The sequence below is a fragment of the Pelophylax lessonae genome (assembly GCF_965119305.1).
Source record: "Pelophylax lessonae genome assembly, chromosome: 1".
NCBI classification, from domain to species: Eukaryota; Metazoa; Chordata; class Amphibia; order Anura; family Ranidae; genus Pelophylax; species Pelophylax lessonae.
This window is the reverse complement of record NC_138768.1, coordinates 56053006-56064729: the sequence shown is the minus strand read 5'-3', so window position 1 is coordinate 56064729 and position 11724 is coordinate 56053006.

The window sequence follows — 11724 nt, the reverse complement described above, 5'->3', positions numbered from 1 at the left end:
CTTCTTTGGCCCTGTCTCGCTCTCCTAGAGTAACTGCTGTCTCCTGGAATCTCCTCCATGCTTTTGAGACTGTGCTGGGAGACACAGCAAACCTTCTGGCAATGGCACATATTGATGTGCCATCCCTGAGGAGTTGGAGGAGTTGGAATGCCTGTTCAACCTCTATAGAGTCCAGTCTCCTCATGCTGCCAGTAGTGACACTGACCCTAGCCAAATGCAAAACTAGTGAAAAAAAAGTCAGAAAAGATGAGTAGGGAAAAAAATTTCAGTGGTTTCCACCTGTAAAAGTATTCCTGTTTTGGAGGTCTTCTCGTTGTTGCCCATCTAGTGCCCCTGTTAAATTTTATTAACACCAAAGCAACTGAAACTGATTAACAACCCCTTCTGCTACTTAACTGACCAGATCAATATCACAGGAGTTTAATTGACTTGATGGTATACTCTGATTAAAAAGTGTTCCTTTAATTTTTTTGAGCAGTATATATTTATGTTTTTATAGACGGGTAAGAAGTCTTTATTGGCATTGACTTCTCCTTTCTTTAACTTTTATATACTGGAAACTAAACTTGTGCCCAAGGGGGTAGAGCGGTTGTAAGTACTGCAGAAGGTGTCCATAGAACTGCCAACAGGCACTAGCTAAACAAGGATGGGTAAACCTGCAGGTGTCTCCTGCAAGGCAGAGGATGCTAGTTTCTTTAAAGGCTCTCACCTAAGGTACGCCTTCGGTACACCCTCCAAAATATCAGACATGCTCCCCTGTGACACAATAGGTAGTTTGCACACGCTTAGATGGGAATGCCCAAAGGAAGGCCACCTTCCTTTGGACAAGTCGTTGAAAACCAGAACCTGGGAGGTTTCTGCCTGTCTCCTCTCCTAGGTGGAGTGTAAAGGGTCTCCACTTTTGCAATCAGTTTGGAGTAGGCATTGTTCTGTGCCTGAGCCCGGGCAAAGGTGTGGGGTGGGGCTAGGTCTGGGACCCTTGTGGCATAGGCCTCACAGAACCCAAGATTTCTTGCATACCTCATCCGAATGACTGCTGCCTCTATCTCTTCACTAAGTGAACTGGAACTTGTAGGACTTCTTCCTTCAGTTCCCCAGTCCCACTCAGCCTCCACTTCTGATCCCCAGTCATCCATATCGATACTCAAAGCTGGGTGATCCCACATTAATGGCCCCTGTCTCCCCCTCACTGAATGATCTAGAGGACTTCAACTTCTGGGCCCATTGACGCCCCTCTGCCTCTTTAAGAGCTGGACTGTTTGTTTCTGCGACTGCAACTGCACCTTGTGACTGCTGCTCGGCCCTCTCAACTTTTGAGCAATGCACTTGTGAAATTTGGGTCTCTCTGGTTTGGCAGATGGTTGTGCAGGTCTGCACTACTGGTCCCGGCCCCAGCAGTGCTCTCTGCACTCCCTGTCCTCTCCCAAAGGGAATAGCCACTATAGGTGTCAGCAGTTCAGATGTGGTTCCTACCTCCCTGTTCACATAGTCTTCTGGGCAAGCAATCACTCTGCTCCAACTTCAGCAACATGTCACCGCAGTGCCCACACAGGCCCCAGGCTTGCAGCCGCTTGGACACATTCAGGCATCTACCACATACCAGTCAAATATGCTCCATGTGCCCTCTGCTGCACAATGCCAGACTTCCCTTGGGCATCAATCGGACCCCTGTGTCCAACAGGGTCGGATTCTGCAATTCAGTCCGCTCTGCAGGTTCTTTGCCAAAGTGTGGGATAGCCCCTGCTTCTCAGCTACACCCGACGGCGGAAGTGATGACTCAGCTCCTTTCCTCTGCTCAAATTGGCTGACTGCGGACAGCGACTCCACCCATGTCCCAAGACTCTCCGGTGGTGGCTCCTCCTGCAAGGCAGATCTCTTTGGTGCGCTCTCTCCCGCACAGAGCAGTAACCCCTTTGCTGCTGCCATAACGCTGCTCAGCCTGCAAAAATGGCACAGCAATGCAGATTGTGTTCTCTGCCACAGATACACATACATCTGCCTCTTCTGTCCGTACTTTAGCTCCAGTTGCACTTTTCCATTCACCAGCCATTCAAACTCCCTCACTGCTGTTGGAAATTGTCATGCTGTTACGGACTGCACGGCAGATATTTTTTTCTACAGCACATGTCCTGACAACCCTGACGTGCCAATGGCCACGTCCTGGGTCACTGTTATCTTGACCATAACTTAAAAGCAGATTCGCACTGATCACTCTTAAGTAGACATTACCTTCTACCACAGTACAGCCTATCCTTTCTCCACCGATGCACCAGCACTTTACTTGAGAAGACATAGCGTTTCTTGGGTAAATATCCAGCGGTTGCCAGGTGGGAAACACTGCTGTAACTCAGAGGAAATCCCGGATGACGCCCCCAAATGTAGCACTGTCCCTATAGGGCTTGCTGTGCTATGACTTCTTGGGTCTCCCTCTAATTACCTGCAGACAGTCACTAAGGGACAGTTCACTCATCCATCCTTACTCCCAGTTACTCGTTACTCAATAAACAGTCCAGGGAATTAGGTTTTATATTTATTGTGGCACTTGGATGGGAGAAGGGAATAGTGGGATACTCCAAACTGAACTATTCACAGTAGATAAGGACAACTCACACTTGGCCTCACCAGGTTATTTGTGGAAGCAGACACACTGCTTTGACCATACAGCAACTTGTATGGAAGAATTAAGTCTTATTGCTCTCTCTAGCAGCAAACTTGATGCAACTACATTATCTTTAAGACACTCACCAGCAACCCCTTGACTGACACCCATCCACTGACTCTTCTAGCAGAAGAGGTGGCCCTCACAAGACAGGCCCCACGACACAGTTTTGTACTCACTGTAGGCAGATCTTTTCCAATGTCTCCCTTCCAGTGAGCTCTGCAGGACATCTGGGTTCAGCTTCTCTCTGACTCAGGCCCTCAGGTCGACCATCTGAGACTGCATGGCAGCTTCTACAGAGGAGCGGCAGCCATCCCCTCCCTCCGGGACCCCACTCTCCAGCTGAAAGACCCCGAGCACATGTGCCCTTGGCATTTATACAGTATCCCAGCATACACCGAGGCACATTCCTCTGACACTCCCCAGGGCCTGTGCACTTATTTGTCACGATTCCTCCCACTGTGCAATATGCCTCCCTATTGGACCAGTGTACAACACTTCAGACTTCTCTGGTAAGCAGAAGCATCCAAAAAACCTACTCTCTCTTCTAGTACCTACCTAGGAGGGTGCTACATACGGCTGATTAGAAAAGATATTTATCCTTTTATATTTACTAAAATAATTGCATTTCCATGTGCTATGTACTGTGGGAGACCAGATATAGTGAATGCAGGCTCCTGGGTTTAGTAACACTTTATTGCACAAAAATATGTTAACATTACCCAATGCATAAAAAACAAAACTGTGGCGCTAAGACCCTTAATGAATGACTTGAGGATGTGTAAAAAGCAATAAAAAAGCAGTCCATGTGTGTCCGTCTCCACATAAAGAAGTAATTCTCGAGCAGAAAACCACCACCAGAAAGCACTCCAACACCAGTACTTCTTACCAAAAGTGATTGATCTCCATCACAGAGATCAAAAGTAGCGCATAACTGGAAATCATGAAGGCTTCTCCAATGCAGTCTTAGTAAGCTCTCGATGTGGTATGTTATGCAAAGAAAAAGAGGGACATCACATAGCGCAGACCGCTTTAAAAGGCTTTATTCTTAAATAGAAGAATGGTACTCACAAAGAAAGTACTACATCTCGCATGTAATACATGGGCACCGAGACCTCCCAGATGTCCTTAGGGCGTCCCAGCGGTGGACCACCGAATCTATGGCCGTCCTGTCTCCTCCACGGATCGTAGCACGCGCCACCCAGCACGCCACCCGACGTACGTTTCGTCCGATTGGACGTCGTCATGGGGTGTGGCTACAGGGTGCGCCAGTGCTTTCTATAGCGGAGGAGAGAACCGCCCACCGGAACTGAGTGGCCGGAAGTGAGGTATGCGCTCCACACGACCGGAACCACCACTCTGACTGGAAGAGGAAGGGAGAGGAGGGTAACATAATGGGGAAATAGAAGGAAAAATCCTTTCGCAAAAACCCACACTGCAATGCCTCCCCCATCCTTCTAATGAGCAATGTACTATAAATGGGATCAACCAAAAAAGAGCATTACCCCATATGTCATATCAGATATATAGATACCCAATATATCATACCACGGCCCGAGGAGAGACAGCGCCATCTATCGGTGCTCCTAGTGTGGAACACCCAAGGTACAAGGAGGTCTCAAAAAAAAACACATAAAAATACATACATCAATTAATAACAACATAAGATGTTAAAAAACATGCATTAAAATGCTACATAATAAAACAAATCCAGAAATATTATACACATTGAATAAAACTATCAAATATTGCACAGCAAATACCAAGGAGAGGGAGGGGAACGCCAATCTAGGAATTATTAATATGGGCATTTAGATCCCATTCGATATTGAGACCCAAGGGGGTATAAGATTTGAGTCTATATATCCAGCTCGTTTCGAGCTTGGAAACCCCTCTCGTTAGATTGCTTCCTCTCCAATGTCCTGAAAATTTGTCTATCCCCAAAAACAAAGTGCCACTAGGATCCCTATTGTGGCACTCATCATAGTGCCTAGAGAGGCTGTGTTTGGGGAAGCCATTGACTATGTTGGCCACATGCTCCTTGAGTCTTACATGAAGCTCCCGGATAGTGCGGCCAACATAGTCAAGGCCGCATGGACATCTCACCAGGTGTATGGCCAAGTGTATGGCCAACAGAGGGACTTAAAACGTCCTTTTGATTTTGCATTCCTCTCTTCGTACTCCACTCAACATTTCTCAGTGAAAACTATTCTTCGGCGCCATTGGCACATTCTGCGGAATGATTCAGTGTTGGGCCCCCTCTTACCTCCCCAGCCTCAGGTAATCTATAGGGGTGTCCCTCCCTTAAGGTTGCAGATTGCCCCCAACATTAGGGATCCCCCAAAAAAGGTCTCTTTTTTTCAACAAATGGGAGGCTTTTATAAATGCAGGAGGTGCACTATCTGTCAGCTTAATGTGGTGAAGAAGAGACGAGTTGACACCTTTAAGTCTGGTTCTGGACAGGACTTTAAGATTAAACCGTTTATATCCTGTACCACCAGGTATGTGGTTTACCTGGTGAGATGTCCATGCGGCCTTGACTATGTTGGCCGCACTATCCGGGAGCTTCATGTAAGACTCAAGGAGCATGTGGCCAACATAGTCAATGGCTTCCCCAAACACAGCCTCTCTAGGCACTATGATGAGTGCCACAATAGGGATCCTAGTGGCACTTTGTTTTTGGGGATAGACAAATTTTCAGGACATTGGAGAGGAAGCAATCTAACGAGAGGGGTTTCCAAGCTCGAAACGAGCTGGATATATAGACTCAAATCTTATACCCCCTTGGGTCTCAATATCGAATGGGATCTAAATGCCCATATTAATAATTCCTAGATTGGCGTTCCCCTCCCTCTCCTTGGTATTTGCTGTGCAATATTTGATAGTTTTATTCAATGTGTATAATATTTCTGGATTTGTTTTATTATGTAGCATTTTAATGCATGTTTTTTAACATCTTATGTTGTTATTAATTGATGTATGTATTTTTATGTGTTTTTTTTTGAGACCTCCTTGTACCTTGGGTGTTCCACACTAGGAGCACCGATAGATGGCGCTGTCTCTCCTCGGGCCGTGGTATGATATATTGGGTATCTATATATCTGATATGACATATGGGGTAATGCTCTTTTTTGGTTGATCCCATTTATAGTACATTGCTCATTAGAAGGATGGGGGAGGCATTGCAGTGTGGGTTTTTGCGAAAGGATTTTTCCTTCTATTTCCCCATTATGTTACCCTCCTCTCCCTTCCTCTTCCGGTCAGAGTGGTGGTTCCGGTCGTGTGGAGCGCATACCTCACTTCCGGCCACTCAGTTCCGGTGGGCGGTTCTCTCCTCCGCTATAGAAAGCACTGGCGCACCCTGTAGCCACACCCCATGACGACGTCCAATCGGACGAAACGTACGTCGGGTGGCGTGCTGGGTGGCGCGTGCTACGATCCGTGGAGGAGACAGGACGGCCATAGATTCGGTGGTCCACCGCTGGGACGCCCTAAGGACATCTGGGAGGTCTCGGTGCCCATGTATTACATGCGAGATGTAGTACTTTCTTTGTGAGTACCATTCTTCTATTTAAGAATAAAGCCTTTTAAAGCGGTCTGCGCTATGTGATGTCCCTCTTTTTCTTTGCATAACATACCACATCGAGAGCTTACTAAGACTGCATTGGAGAAGCCTTCATGATTTCCAGTTATGCGCTACTTTTGATCTCTGTGATGGAGATCAATCACTTTTGGTAAGAAGTACTGGTGTTGGAGTGCTTTCTGGTGGTGGTTTTCTGCTCGAGAATTACTTCTTTATGTGGAGACGGACACACATGGACTGCTTTTTTATTGCTTTTTACACATCCTCAAGTGGGACTGTCATTCATTAAGGGTCTTAGCGCCACAGTTTTGTTTTTTATTTCTTTTAATCTGCTACATTTCAGATTAGTGTGGCTGCTGTACCCACTACTGTATATTTGCTGTTTTTACAGTTTTTTTACCTTAATGCGCAGCAATTTCATGTTTTTTGATTACCCAATGCATAGTGTGAATGAGCCCTAATTTAGTCTTCCCCATTGCCTTCTATGCGGTACACCAAAATGCCAAAATTTTTGCCAAAATTTCAGGAAAATAAAAATCAATTTCACTCATTCATACTCTTCTAGGATGAAACATATTTCTATGAGGAGGACGTGGTGGAAAAGGACAAACATTTGATTTCAGACTAGTGATAAGCCAAACTTCCCATGCTCCCCTGACAAGAATCTGCATCAACATTGCCATAGTTGGTCAATGGATAAACAGCTTTGCCTCTATGTTGGTGATATCTTCTGATAGCTCATCTTTTTCCCCCAGCCACTCCTGTAGATTGTAACATTACAGCCTTTGTTTCGGTGCTGCGGCACCACCAGTCAAACCCATCCGTATTGAGGTCAATGCGGTGCATACTAGCACATTATGCTCTTAACTTGCAGGGAGATTTATTTATATTTGCGGTTTACTACCACTTTATCAGGTTGAGATCAAAGGGACTGCACCACAACTGTGAGCCAAAGTTGAGTGGAGGAGGCAATAGTGCCTCTCGAATGCCTGTAAGCCATGAAGATCACTTTTCAGAGGACAGTAAACTTACCGCTCATCTGAAAAATCCTTGAGGGTGAATTCACACCAGCTACTGTGTTAGAATATGCGGTGCGATGCGGCAGGACAACTGCAGTGCCGATGCATTGATTCTGGTGCATCGCACTGTTCCTGTTTTAGGTATTTTTTAAACAAACTTTATTGAAATGTCACACAGGGACATTACATAAAATTCTATTGGCCACCACACGTTGTGCGAGGTGATGGATTGCTTTACATTGTGCTGTGCTGGAAAAATGTAAGGGCTGCTGTACTTTTTTTTTTAATGCACACCACAGCAATGTGTAAAGCGGGTACATGTGGGACTGCACTGGAATAGCCACCCAACGAACTACTGCACCTGGTGTGAATGGACCTTAAATCAGTTCGGAACACAGCTACATGCGATTATCCTCATAGACCGCATCCCTCTCAGTGAAGTGAAGGCTAGCTCTGGTAACACAGGTGAACAGCTGAAGGGATGGAAGGCCCTGAACCATCTGAAATTTGCACAGTTTACAAAAGTCGGCTGTTTAATGTTGAAGGAGTCTACTGGAAGATTGTCAGCCAAACAGCAGCGTATCCAATCAGATGCATCCACTGTTCAGATATTCTAATCACTGTTGACGATGAATGTCTGAATATAAAAGCCAACTTAGGGGTTTGTCCATTCGCACTGTCTAGAGTGGATGGAAGAATCTGTTAGATTTCATTTGTTCAGACTACAGGAAAAAACCTAACAAGTGTATGGCCAAGTTAAGAGTCATTAAGTTATTAGCATCCATAATTAAAATGTATGTAAGCCTAGGTTCACACCTTTCCGTTTTCGGCCCGCATTTGCGTGGGCACGGCAGCCTATTCATTTGAATGGGCTGCTGTGTCAGCGTTTCCTACAGAAAAAAGTAGCATGCATCTTTTTCAAAATGCGGCCGCAGGGAAATCGCATGGCTTAGGGCTAGGTTCACACCTGAGCGGTGGTTGCAGGTGCGGGAAATTGCAGCTGTTCCCGCACCTGCAACCACCTGCAAACCCGGTGCCATTACCCACTTGCTGACTGCGCTATAGCTGAATGATAGCTACAGTGCAGCCGGACAGTTCTGGGAGGTCATCATATGGCATCCTCCTGCGATCGCACCTACTGCAGTGCGCAGGCAACACACCCTGTGATTGCAGTGTCCTCCGGACACTGCTGATCACAGATTGAGGTTACATAGTTACATAGTAGGTGAGGTTGAATAAAGACAATTGTCCATCCAGTTCAACCTGTGTAGGTGTGTGTGACTGTAATCATCTCACATAGCCTTTAATCTCCTGATCCTTGAGATGCAAGTCTAAGAGTCTTTTGAAAGTCACCATACTACCCGCAGAAACCACCTCTTGTGGTAGACAATTCCACAATTTTGTAGCCCTAACAGTAAAGAACCCCCCACGTTGCCTGAGGTTAAAACGCTTCTCCTCTAATCGCATTGTATGTCCTCGAGTCCTCATGCAATTCCTTCGAATGAACAGCTTTTTTTCTAAGCTGAGATCCCCATTAAGATATTTATAAATTGCTATCATGTCCCCTCTCAGACGTCTCTTCTCCAGGGAGAATAAATCAAGCGATTGCAGACGCTCCTCATAATCAAGGTCCTCCAATCCCCTAATTAGTTTAGTTGCCCTTCTCTGGACTTTCTCCAGCTCCAACACATCCCTCCTGAGGACTGGCGACCAGAACTGGACAGAATACTCCAGATGCGGTCGGACCAGAGTTTTATAAAGTGGAAGGATTATAGTCTTATCTCTGGAATACATCCCTTTCTTTATGCATGCTAATATTCTGTTGGCTTTGGAAGCTGCCGCTTGACATTGCATGCTGTTGCCTAATCTATCATCAACCAAGACTCCCAGATCTTTCTCCATTTTTGATTCCCCCAAGGGTTCCCCTCCCAACGTGTATTGTGTTTTTATGTTTTTAGTCCCCAAGTGCAAAACCTTACACTTCTCCACGTTAAACCTCATTTGCCATGTCGTTGCCCACTCCGAAATTTTGTCCAGGTCATTCTGTAGGATATCTGCTTCATGCTGTGCAGTTATTGCCCTGGCCAATTTTGTGTCATCTGCAAAAACTGATAACGAACTACTGATCCCGTCCTCAATGCTGTTTATGAATAAATTGAACAAGGTCGGTCCCAAGACTGAGCCTTGGGGGACCCCACTTACCACCTTAGACCAGTCTGAGTATGCGCTGTTTATTACCACCCTTTGGACACGGCCTTTTAGCCAGTTCCGTATCCAAGAGCAAACCCTGCTGTCGATACCTGCAGACCTTATTTTATAAATTAAGCGCTTTTGGGGAACTGTATCAAACGCCTTAGCGAAATCCAAGTACACCACATCCACTGGTCTGCCCCTATCTAGATCACAGCTCACCTCCTCGTAGAATGCTAAGAGATTGGTTTGACAAGAACGCCCATTTGTAAACCCGTGCTGGTTACTACTGATGATGTTGTTGTCTTTAGCATATTCTACGATATAGTCCCTTATCATCCCCTCCAAAAGTTTACAAATTATTGATGTCAAGCTGACAGGCCTATAATTTCCCGGGATATGCCTCTGGCCCTTTTTGAATATCGGAATCACGTTAGCCTTCCTCCAATCCCCTGGTACATCTCCTGTCCTAATACTGTCAGCAAAGATCAGGAACAGTGGTCTAGATATAACTTTACTGAGTTCCTTGAGCACTCTCGGATGTACGCCATCCGGGCCTGGTGATTTGTTTGTGTTAAGTTTATCCAGTCTTTCCCTGATTTCACCCTCTGTTAGCCATAGAGGCAAGTCCTGTGTATTACTACTAACCAAACAGTCGTGGTCAGTGTACCCCTCCTTTTCCTGCGTAAAGACTGACGAGAAAAAAGCATTCAGCACGGTTGCTTTTTCAGTGTCCTCTGTAACCATCCTCCCATCATTGTTAATTATGTGTGCAATATGCTCTGCCCTAGTTTTTTTGCTGTTGATATATTTAAAGAATTTCTTTGGGTTTTTTTTACTATCCTCCGCTATTTGTCTCTCAAAGTTGATTTTAGCCATCTTGATTTCGTGTTTACACTTCTTATTTGCCTCCTTGTATTGCTGGAAGGCCAATACTGTGCCCTCTGATTTATATTTCTTGAAGGCCAATTTTTTTCCCCTAATAAGTTTTTTAACGCTACGGTTTAGCCAGCCAGGTTTGGCTTTGTCTCTTCTAAATTTATTCCCCATAGGAATGCACTGCAAGATGCCTTTGCTTAATATGTTCCTAAAGCATTCCCATTTTTCCTCTGTGGTCAGTGATCCCAGGGTTTGGTCCCAGTTTACCCTTTCCATTAATGAGTACAATTTTGGAAAGTTTGCCCGTCTGAAGTTTAGGGTTCTTATGTTCCCCACTTGCCTTTTTATATTGTTATTTATACTAAATGTGATCATCCTGTGATGGCTAGAGCCCAGGTTGTCCTGGACTCCTACCTCCGAGATTATGTCTGGGTCATTAGTGATCAATAGATCCAGAATTGCGTTTTATCTGGTAGGGGAATCCACCAATTGTGACATGTAGTTGTCCTGTAAGGTTTCCGTGAATAGACGGGCCTTATGTGAGTGTGCAGTCCCCTCTTCCCAGTCAATGTCGGGATAATTGAAGTCCCCCAATACGATGACTGATCCCAGTTTTGCCACTTTACCCATTAGTGCTAAAAATTCCTGCTCTACCTCCTCCCCTTGGTTAGGTGGCCTATAGCAAACCCCCACAATTACTTTCCCCTTTTCTCCTTCCCTAAGGAGTTCTACCCACACGGATTCTAAATCCATACTCATCCCATCCGTAATGTCACTCCTTTCTAGCACCTTTATATTGTTCTTGACATAGAGACATACCCCTCCCCCTCTTTTTCCTACCCTGTCCTTCCGGTACACCGAATACCCTTGGATATTGGCCAGCCAGTCATGTGAGGGGTCGAACCAAGTTTCTGTTATTCCCACAAGGTCTATGTCCTCCTCATGTACTAACATTTCCAATTCTTCCATTTTATTAGCTAGGCTCCTGGCATTAGCATATACCCCTCTTAGTTTTACGGAAGTTAAACGTGATTGGCGGTTATGTTTATTTCTGTTTGCTCTGCGGTTCTCCCGCACAGACCTGCCAATTGACGTTGTCGACCTACTGTCGCTGCTGACACTACAACTGCCTTCAGTCCTCTGCTCCCTCCTGACTGATTCTACTTCCGAGCCCTCCCCCCCGTCTCCTAGTTTAAAAGCTCCCATTAAGGTGCAGCCCATCCTTACTAAAGAGCCGGTAGCCGACTGAGAAGTCAGCCCAGTTCTCCAGGAACCCAAACCCATCCTTCCTACACCAATTCCTCAGTCACTTGTTAACTTCCCTAATCTCCTTCTGCCTCTCCTGTGTGGCTCGAGGTAAAGAGCCAATCAGCGGCTCTTTACCATGTGATCAG